The sequence below is a fragment of the Heptranchias perlo genome, unplaced genomic scaffold, assembly GCF_035084215.1.
Source record: "Heptranchias perlo isolate sHepPer1 unplaced genomic scaffold, sHepPer1.hap1 HAP1_SCAFFOLD_54, whole genome shotgun sequence".
NCBI lineage: Eukaryota > Metazoa > Chordata > Chondrichthyes > Hexanchiformes > Hexanchidae > Heptranchias > Heptranchias perlo.
The window spans coordinates 1,793,986-1,805,196 of record NW_027139559.1 but is presented as its reverse complement, the minus strand read 5'-3'; the positions used below and the strand labels follow the sequence as shown (position 1 = coordinate 1,805,196).

Here is an 11,211-nt window from a genome sequence, read left to right as displayed (position 1 = left end):
GAGAGTGTCTGGGAATACAACATGATGAATAGGGCTAGATATATGATGTACTGACAGGGGATAAGGAAGAGAAGGTCATGACTGATATCCATGGTTTCTCATGCAGAGACCGATGAACAAAAGATCGATGTTATTGCGCAGACGCATTGAAGGAAGAGACTCAACAAAGTCTCTTGGCACAGTTATCAATGCCATAACGTTGGGAAAGAGCAGCGCAAATGTGGCGCTGTGGCTCAGTGGTTAAAGCACCTGTCTTGTAAACAGGGGATCCTGGGTTCAAATCCCAGCGGTACCTTCAGCTGATGTTGTTTGTCTCCATGTTTTGTTGCTCCCATTTTTCCACCCGTTTCCTCCTCCACATTTGTTCCTTGCAGAACCCCTTGGTTCACTTCCCAGCCTCTCTGTGTTGAAAGCCGAGTTAAATTCGTTCCGGAGATTCCCATCCACGGGTTTACAATTGCAACGAATCATCTCCGTGAGGTTAAAGTGCCCCCTGCTCCTTTATATTTCCATTAAATATAAAAATTCAGCTGTTCGCTGATATTCTGTATTTTCCCCAATCAATTAGACAGGAGGGAACGAATCTTTCTGTGAGGACGTTGGACAAACTGATTCTAGGGTAGAGCTAAACATTCATGGTGGAGATTAAACACAGACCAATACCGCGGGAGCGCTTCTGGCCAGATCCCTTTTCATTTGCTTTTCCCGTTAATCTTTCATTCGCTGTAAACCCCAGAGGCAGCAAGGAAGGACAGAGAGATCTATCTCCGATCCGTCCTCTCTACTCGACCTTTAGCCCATTACAGCAGGTGTAAAATTCCAATTGTCCCTCTCCATTTAAACAAAATATGAACAATCCTGGGACACAGACTTAAAACACCGGTGTCGGATTGATAGTAATATCATTCAAGCCCATTTTCATTCTCCAAAACTGACTGAGGGCCGCAACAAAATTTCAATACAATTACGACACGGATGGGATTCGGACCCACACGTAAAGAGCAGAATGGATTATTCGACCATTTCTGAATCCAAACAGTAGAAATAAAGTCACTTTTGCACTATGTCCTGCCAGAGCACCGTGACCGAGAATGTTGAATGTGTCGACTCAACTTCTGTAAGGAAAGGTATTTACGGATTTCCGTTCAAAGAGGTCAGTCACAGCAAGAACGATCGGGGATAAAACAGGAACGGCACACGTTGGAAGGATTGTAAAAACAACCGCGGTAAGACTGAAACCTGCAATCTTCTGATAACACCCCGATTAATATCGAAGTCAGACGCGTTATCCATTAGGCCACGCGGCCGCTGCTGCAAAGTTTCAGCAAAAGATCTTAAACCCGGGGCAGGGTGGTTAAGAGTCTGTTTGCATCTTTCACTTCCTTTCACTTTATTGATGTTGTTCATTTATTGTTTTCTTTCTTGTAGCAAGTTGGCTCTACTGTTTCCGACTGATCAGGAAACTGACAACCGAACTCCCGATGGGTCTCCGAGAAACCTACAATCAGAATAAACAATGTTCAAATCTTTGATCAAAATGTTTAGCCTCCAAAGCGAATCTCTTTGCCACCCGGTCTGCAAAATAGAGAGAGGGGACATAAAATGGATATCAAATCAGTAAACTAAAAATGTACACGGAGAAAGACACAGAGCGGAGATTGTGAACAGAATTTACTGTCCAAGCCAGACGGGCCGAGTGGCCTCATCCTGTTCTGTAAAATGCGAACAATTCCCAATTCTGCTGGGTGAGATAATTAGTTTCTGATTTTCTTTTTTTGGGAAATATAAACGCGGACGGGGTCCAGCACCACGGGGTAAACGGGTCAGATCCAGACCTGGCGCTCAGTGTTAATGTTAATATTGAGCACGGTATTCTATCCGTGTAACAATAAAATCGCGGGTTTCTTGCTCTGTATTCGACACATCCCCTTGCTGTGTGTTTAATCAGGGCAGGGAATGTTTTGCTGTTTTAGTGACAATCATTTTTCAGGAAATCAGCAAACTCGTCTCGAAACATGAGATTTCCAGTTTCTATTTCGCTAAATGGAGTTGAGGTGCAGATCAGCGATGAGCTGCTGTGACTCCGCCGCGCCGGTTTAACCGGAATTAGACGTTTCAGTGAAGTGAAGTGAACCGTCTCAATCCGGTTTATTTCTTTAGTTGTAACATTGGTTATTTTGAGTGACAGATTTATCGAACATTCATTGAGAGTTCAGTTGTCAGTTTTCTGATCAGTTTGAATCTGAAGAAGTTAAAAATATGGAAGGAAAATATTACTAAGGTCAAAACTCGAACTGATCCAATCACCTGGTCTGCGTCTTTAAAGGTGATTCGTTCTCCCCGGAGCCCTGTTCAATATATTAAAATGCAATCTTTCTTCCTGTGGCCCCAAGTTCCAGGTACCATATCGGATCCAGTCGACTGGCGCACGAAGGAAATGTTTGGGGGGAAAATTGGATAAGGGCGGTTTTTGGCCGTGGGTAGCGTGATGCGCTGTTTCTCCTCGCCCAATGACCCTTGCGCTGGCTGGACGCAAGATTCGCTGGACCGAAGACTCACCTGCAATCAGCGTTCCATTCTCGGCCTTGCACTTGGAATCAATGCAACACGCGCTTTCTACCACCAGAGGGAGCACAATCGCTTAAAGGGAGGTTGTTTCTTCGAGATCTCTCAAAGACAGCTGGTCCCTCTTATTTGGCGTAAATAACAGTCTACTGTCTGCACGGAATCTGAACGGAGATGAGACATCGCACACGTAAAACACAGATGCAGGTTCCATCCCTATGTTTACACATGATGAGTTATCTTTAAACACTGAACAAAGGTTGAAAACAACTAAATCTCACATCCTTCAATCTGCATGCCAGATCTCACCAATCTGCCGATCTGAGTTGGTACCAGGCCTGGAGAGTGCATGCACCAAGGTTCCCTGCTGGTGCTGAGAGACCTTGGTGCAAGAGGTGGACAGAAGGAGGGACATTCGATATCCCCGAGGGTTGGAGGGGGTCGGGGGGCAAGAGGCGTCCAGACATATATCCAAAAGACAGCGGGAGGCAGCGGGGGACGAAGTCAATGCCAGTCCTACAGCATCATAGACTTGGATACATTGCAGGAAGAAGTTCAATGCTTTGATATGAGTCGTCAAGGTGAGTGAGGTCAACTCTCAAGTGGCATCTCCAACGAGCTGAACCACGCAATACACCCACCATCCCCCACATACCAACAAACTCTTTCCATCAGTATTCAACTCTTGTAACCAGAGGCTTCCTCTCACCCTTACACATTACCACTGTTGCAAGCCGCCCACCCACAACTCACAGGCCACACATACAGGCAGCTATTTTGCCATGACAGGCACATCACCCAGACACACGTCCCGTTTTTTGGCAGAAGAAGGTGGCGCATATCAGGAGGCAGCAAGTGGCATTGGCATTTAGCACGTCGAGCCTGTTCCACCATTCAGTGAGATCATGGTTGACCTGTGACCTAACTCCATATACCCGGCTTAGCCCGATATCCCATAATTCCCTTGGTTCACAGAAATCGATCAATCTCAGATTTAACATTCACAAGTGCGCTACCATCAACTATTATCTGCAGAAGAGCGTTTCAAACGTCTCCCACTCTTTGCGCAGAGAAGCCGAGGTTAAGTTAACGCAACACAACTGGAGAAAAGAAAATGTCTCAAGATGTTGTGCAGATTGAAGCTGAATATGAATTTATCGCAATTCACGCGGTGTCATGAATGCAGAATGAAAATGCTCCTGCATTGGGCGGTCATCGAGCCCCCGCTTCCTGTGTGGCAGGCAAGAATTCGACCAATAAAACACCAACGCCCAAGCGGGCAGGTGCCGCCATGTGTCCACTTGGAAACCTACCTGAAAGAACAGACAATCTTACAAACCGAAAATGAGAGTGTTTGATGAGATTATTACTCTGACGTGATTCCAGTAGCAAAATCGGTTAACGCGGGATTTGATATAACAGTATCAGGGCTCGAGAAATGCCGCGGTTGTGAGTTCGTGCCTCACCTTGAATGTTTGAGTCTTTTGCTTCTGAACATTTCCACCGGATCTGAAGGTATTGCTGGTGTGTTCCATGAAGCATCTCCTTCTTCGTGTTCTCATGTGAGGACTTAGGGTCCTCTGGCCGGCCTTATTGCAATAGCAGGTGTGAGTTTATTTGTTAATAGGCGGGAGAGGGGCGATTGGCGACAGCATGAAATGTGAAAGGAGGCGGCACGACGTCTTTAAACCGAAAGAACCGAAATCACAATTCTTCTTTTGGTGAAATAGACATTCTTCTGTTTTTAGTGTCGTGCATGAAAAAGCGGATCGGGCGGGAAGGTGGATTCGAGGTCGAAGATCAGCCCTGATCTTATTGAATGGCGGAGCAGGCTCGAGGGGCCGTAAGTCCGACTCCTGCACCTATTTCTTATGTTCTTATGTAACAGCTGACCCGCTCCTGGTGGCTTGGCTGTTTGTTTTGCAATATCCTGCCCCGCCTATCCGCTTGATCCAGTTTGTTGCTCCCACTTTCACATTCAACTTGTTTCTCGTCCCTGGTCATGTGAAAAAATTGCAGATTGCAGAAGGTTCAAAGCCTGAAGGAAGATCAACGGTGGATGGAATGAAAGCAGCGATTTTGCTTTGCCACCAATGACGAAACGCTCACTTTTCCTTTATTTTTCGTTGTTCTCTCTTGGAGTAAACTTTGGCGAAAGTGAAGCGAAATTCAGTGACTGTGAAATGACCAGGGGTTCTTGCAGCACAAGATGAAATTGGCGACATCGGCATCTGAGAGGCTGAAATGGTTCACATTGTTCCCGAGTTTCGGTAAGAGGCAGCACGGATTGATTTGTAGCGCTGAATGTCTCTGCATTCGACCGCCCACGGAGATGATGCTGGAAGTGTCTGCAAGGAGAGGGTGGGGGATAAAAAGTATTTAATTTATTGGAGCAAATAAATCCGAATTTTCCTGCACGACACTTCAAACACGAAAAGAAGAATTGTGTGTTCGGTTCTTTCGATTGAAAGATCTCGTGCCGCCTCCTTTCCCATTTCATGCTGTCGCCAATCGCCCCCTCTCTTGCCTATTAATAAATAAACTCACACCTCGTATTGCGATACGGCCGGCCAGAGGACCCCAAGTGCCCACATGAAAACACGAAGAAGGAGATGCTTCATGAAACATATCAGCTCCGGTGGAAATGTTCAGAAGCAAAAGGTAAATCTGCTCCAGGTAAGGTTCGAACTCAGAACCTCGGCATTTGCTCGAATCTGATACTGTTTTTTCAGTACCGCGTGCTAACCGATTGCGCCACTAGAGCCGCCCACGATAAGTGTGCCCAGCAAACAGTGTCATTTGCGGCCTGTGAGACTGTCTGTTCTTTCAGACAAGTTTCCAAGCAGACAACTGCCGTTCGGACTTTGGTGTTTTCGTTGTCGAATTTTTGCCTGCCGCACAGGAAGCTGGGGTTTGATTCCCGCCCAATGCAGGAGCATTTTCATCTGCGCTCATGACATCGCGTGAATTGGGATATTTTCTTTTCTCCACGTGCGAAGCGTTGACGAAACCTCGGCATTCTGTCCTCTGAAACAGGATCAGGAATTAAGTCAATTTTCACTGTCAGTAGGGGTACAGCCGTATTTAACTGGGATTTGAACCCGGGACCGCTCACATACACAACCAGTTAAACCGCCCGAAGCCAACATTATACCCCTCAAACAACAGGGAACCACGAATACTACTGTACAGACAATGTCTCAATCGCAGCAACGCACAGCAGACCACCCAGCCTTTCAGGCCACTTCTGTTCATCCAATCTCGTTTTCTAATCCGATGGACAGCAATGTCAAGTTGAGCACTAATTATTTCAAGTCATCAATATTAGACTCTCTTTACCACATGCGTTTTGAATGAACGACTTGTATTATCAAGTAAAACTTTGCAGAATGTATTGCTCGAAAGCTACATTGTCAACTGTCTCGGCATCCGCAGGTTATCCACTGAACCAAAAGTATAATAAAATTGCTAATTTTTCACTGTGAGGTCGAAGAGATATGATTATGGAGACATTAGCTACGAATTTATCAGCTGGGTTGCACTTTTGCTTTTCCCGCTGTCTCTCTCCATCTTATTTCTATCTCCCTGTCTGTCTCTCTTTGTCTTTTCATCTCTCTCACCCTGTTTCACTTACGTTGGCTCTTTTTCACTGCCCTGTCTCTCTCCCTTCCTTTCGCTTCCCTCTATCTTTGTTTTTCTATCTCTTTTTTCCTCTCTATCTCTCTATCACCCACTTATCTCCGTCTCTTTTCTTCTTCTGTGTGTCTCTCTCTCTTATCTCTATCGCTCATTCTCTCACGATCCCTCTGTCCCTCCACCTTGTCTCTCTCTTTCTCCCTCTTTTCTGTGACTTTTCCTCTCTATCCACTCTCTCTATCTCTCTTACGATTTCTCTCTCTCCCTGTCTTTCTCTGTTTTTATTTTACTTTCTCAATCTTGCCTCCGCCTCCACAATTTCCCTGTCCCTCTCTGTCTCTCTGTCTTTCTAGTCTGCTTTGTCTCTCTCCGACCACTCTCTCTCTCTTTCTCTCTTCCCGTCTTTATTCTCTCTAACTCTACTCTCTCTTTCATTCTCGCTCTATATATCACTCTGTCTCCCTCTTGTCTTTCTCTTTCTCAGTGTCTCCCCTCTGCCCCCTCTCTGCTCTGTCTCTTGCTCTCTGTCTCTTATCTCTCGCTATCTTCCTCTTCCCTTGGTCTCTCTCTGTCTCTCGTTCGCTGTCTCTCTGTCAGCCTTACGCTCACTCTCTCTTTTTGTTTATGTTAATCATTACAGATTTGTTTCCTCTCTGCCTCACTGTATCTCTGTCCGTCTCTCTTTGTGTCTCTCTCCCTTTCTCTCTCTGACTCTCCCTGTCTCCCTGTCTCTCTCTCTCTCTGTCTCTTTCATTGTCTCTCTCTCTCTGTCTCTCTCATTGTCTCTCTCTCTCTCCCCCTGTTTCTGACTATGTCTCTTTGTATGTCTCTGTCCATCTATGAGACTCTATGTCTGTCTGTCTCTCTATCTCTGTCTTTCTGTCTGTCTCTCTCTCTCTCTCCCTGTGTCTCTCCATCTAACTCTCTGTGTCTCTCTCTCCATCACTCTTCGTCTCTCTCTCCGTCTCGCCCCTCTCTTACTCTCTTTCTCTGTGACTCTCTGTCTCTGTCACTCTGTGCGTGTGTGTCCTTCTCTCTCAGTTCCTTCCCCTCTCGTTCTCTCCCTCTACGTTCTGTCTCTCTCTGTCTTTCAATCTCTTGGGCTCTGTTTCTCTCCCTCTACCTCGCTCAATCTGCCTCTCTCTCTGTCTCTCTGCCTCCTCATCTCTCTGTCTCTTTCTCTGTATCTCTTTCCCTCTGACTCGCTGTGTGCGTGTGTGTGTTTGTCTTTCTCTTTCTGTCTCTTCCTCACCCTCTTTCTCCATCTCTCTCCCCTCCTGACTTTTTTACAAAGCGAGTGGTTGTGATCAGGAATGATCACCCCCCTGAGGGGGTGGTGCATGCAGATTCAATCGTGGCTTTCAAAAGAGAATTGGATAAGCACTTGAAGGGGAAAAAATCTGTGCTACCGGGATAGGGCGGAGGGGTGGTTCTCGCTGGATTGCTGTTGCAGGGTGCCGGCACCGACTCGACGTGCCGAATGGCCTCCTTCCGTGATTCAACCATTCTCTGCATCTATGATTCCAAATATCCTCTGGGGTGAGCGAGAACGTTTTCGGCAAAGATGCCATCTTCTGGTAACAGGGATTTTTACACCTCAACTTTCGTTGAATCTCACAACACCGGAGGAGGCAATTCAGCCCATCATGGCGATGTCGGCTATTTTTCGGCTATCCAATTAGTCCCACTCTCCAGCTCTTTCATAATAGCCCTGCAATTTTTTTCTCTTCCATTATTTTCCAATTCCATTTTTATAGTCACAATTGACTCTCCATCTTCCACCCCTTCTTGCAGTGCATTCCAGATTATAACAACACGATGTGTAAACTTTGCAATGGAGTGAATAGTGAGGAAAATTAGCAGAATACTTCTGGAGGACATAGTCAGACTGGTAAAATGTGCAGTCACATGGCAGATGCAATCTAATGCGGATAAGTGTGAAGTGATGCACTTTGTGAGGAACAATATGGAGAGGGGCACTATGATGTAAATTATATTATTTTGAGGCGGAGGGGATGCAATTGCAGAGGACCTGGGTGTGCATATTCACAGAATACGGCAAGTTTATAAGAAAGCGTAAGGGATACTTGGCTTTGTAAACAGTGGCATTGAATACAAAAACAAGGAAGTCCATGCGGAACCTTTACAAATCACTGGTTAGGCCTCAGCTGGAGTATGTGGTACAATTCTAGGCACCACACTTTAGTAAGGATGTCAAGGAATTGGAGAGGGTACAAAGGAGGTTTATCAGGAAGATATCAGGGATGAGGGACTTAAGTTATGTGGAGAGATCAGCGGACCTGGACGCAGCCACCAGCCTCTGACCTGATCCGCGGCACTCTGCAGGTTCGCTCCAGATTGAACTCACTGATGATCTGTCAAGCAGCCCAAAGTGTCAAGTCACTTTCCACATCTCGAACAGTCAAACACTTTGTTCCTGTATCAATACACTGTTTCTGTCCGGGCTCCTCGGTTTTATCCCTGTTTTCAATGTAACGTAACCGATCTTCTCTACAGCCATTCTGTGTTAGGTCCAACAAATCAGCAGCAATGGGACTTGGACTGATGGGATGTTGATGTTCTTGCAGGACCTGTTTCTGCTCTCATCTCACTTGTACATGTAATGCCTATTGGGTTCGGCCCAGAACCACACACTGGAATGAAACAACCTCAGTATCCACGTCATCAGAAACAGTGACATTTGCAACCACTCCTTGCAGGCCATTGGTGCTGGGAATGGGCTCGGTTGGGCTGTAGTTCAGCGTGAGACAGACCACATTATTACAATGAAGCTGGGAAAGCCCTGAGATATGATGCTATTAAGGTCATCACACCAGTAATCTATTGGAGCGGTCATGTCTGCCACTCCAGAAGAATCTCGACCAGACCCCTTGCTGCTGCAGGAATCGCCTGGACTGCCTCATTGTCCAGGGTGCTCTGCACGGCCTTACATTCCTCCTGTTCTGTTTTACAAATGCGGCTCTTGAACTTCTACAACTGATCGTCCATCTCCAGAATGTGGGAGGTGACTGTCTCCACGGCCTGGTCATTCAGCCTGTGCGAACAATTCGAAGTTCTGTTGAAGACTGGAGTCCTGAGATCTGCGGCCTTGTGCCCCTCAGCCAAGGGCAGTTGTTTCTCGGCCTCCCCAGGGGAGAAACGTAGAATTACTTGCAGCTCCTCCTTCACTCTGGTGTTCGGTGCTTCACCCTGTGAGATACCCTCAGTCTCACTACATACATTCTCTCGAGAGGGTCCTCCTGGGCTGGTGATGGAAACGGTGAATCGGGTGCAGGAATGGACGGTTCGGAGTTACCAAGCTCAGTGTCATATCCTTATTTCTTTAAATGGTGAGAACATTTAAAATTAACAAGAACTTTAATTGCTGTTGCCTTTGACACAATAAAATGTCCCAAGGAGCTTCACAGCAGCGTTATCAGATACAATTTGACACTTATCCACAAAAGGAGATATTCGGACAGGTGAACGAAAACTTAGTCAAAAAGTTAGTTTCTAAGGAGTGTCACAAAGGAGTGGAGAGAGGCGGAGGGGTTTAAGTCGAGTATTCCAGAGATTTGGGACCAGCCAGCTGAAGGAAAAACCGCCATTGGTGGAGCGAATAAAATTTGGGAGTGCACAAGAGGCCATAATTTGAGGTACGCCGTGATCTCGGAGGGTTGTAGGTCTGTGGAAGGTTACATCGAAATGGAGTGGTAAGGCCGCAGAGGGATCTGAACACAAGGATGAGAATTTTAAAATCGAGGCATTGGCGGACCGGGAGCCAATGGAGGTGAGCGAGCACAGTGGTGATGGACAGTTTCAAAGCGAAGAACCGTGTGCAGGATTAGAGGGACGTCTCCACGCGACCTGAACACAGCACCGGAGGTTCTCTAAATGGTTCAGCGACTGGGATACAATCTCCCCAGTAATTGCTGTCCACTTGCTCGGTGTATGTGGAGGTTTGACCGGGCCGTGTTATCTTGTTTCCCAGGGAGTTGCAGTGATGAGATGTCTGAGGCTGCATTTGCTGCTTTCCACCGGCAGCGGGTGATTGGAGAGAGCGGGGCCGGACAGGCGGCCTCAATGTTGCTGCTTGTCGCGGCCTCATTCACTCAGGCAGCTGGGGAACAGCGAAAAACTGATGGCTTTGTTGCCGCGGCTGAAATGCGGTTACAAACTATTGTTATTAAGGGAGGCAGCGCTGCGGGATCCTTGAATGTTCCCTCACAGATCAACTGAAACCAGTCGAAATGTGCAGCTTTTAGAGGAGCTTTCCGCATCTTCAGAGCAGGAAACGGGAGTGAAGTAGAGATACTGCCGGTATGTGTGTGGTGTTGGACTGTGTGTAGAACTGTACAGAGAAATAAAGAATATACCGGGGCTGTGTGATATGGTATTTTATTCATATTGAACCCCCAAGTTAAATCTTCCACCGTTTGAATTGATTTATTTTCAATGAAGATCGTTTGCAAAATGATGCTACTCGATTTCGAACCGTGAACTTACTGTATATTAGGTAAAAGTGATAACCGCTACACTGCGGAAACTCAGCTCTGTAAATTATTATCGGAACAACTCAGAAGAGAAGAGCGGGATCCAAATATTTTCAATGCGGGAGGTGGATTCGATTCCCGTTCAGGGAATTAACCTTTACAAAAGAGTTTATTGTATTAATTACACATAACTCATTAAACTCGGTAAAAAAAGATGAATAATTGTTCTAATCGCCATTAATGAACCGATAACTTTTTTGTTTCAGACTGAAGGAAATCCTAACATGGTACCGAGACAGTCAAAACTTTAAAAAGTTTTTGTGTTTTGCATGTGCGGAATTGTCTCCCGTTCTCATTTTACAGACGGTATTTTAGGACTTGATTAAAAATGTTCCGTGTTTATGACACCAGGACTCTGGTGCAACCTTTGTGAAATTCCCCACCTCATTAAAACACAACGGTAACTACTGCTCCACTATATCAGACAACCCCAACTAGTGCCCCTCATTTAAAGAAA

The 11,211-nt window shown here is 46.1% G+C and overlaps 1 non-coding gene across 1 annotated transcript; it reads left to right on the top strand.

Moving 5' to 3' along the window:
• The first annotated feature begins 222 nt into the window (after window positions 1-222).
• On the top strand, window positions 223-295 carry trnat-ugu (transfer RNA threonine (anticodon UGU)). The gene has a single exon. It is a non-coding gene; the product is annotated as a tRNA-Thr (tRNA).
• The last annotated feature ends 10,916 nt before the right edge of the window (window positions 296-11,211 follow it).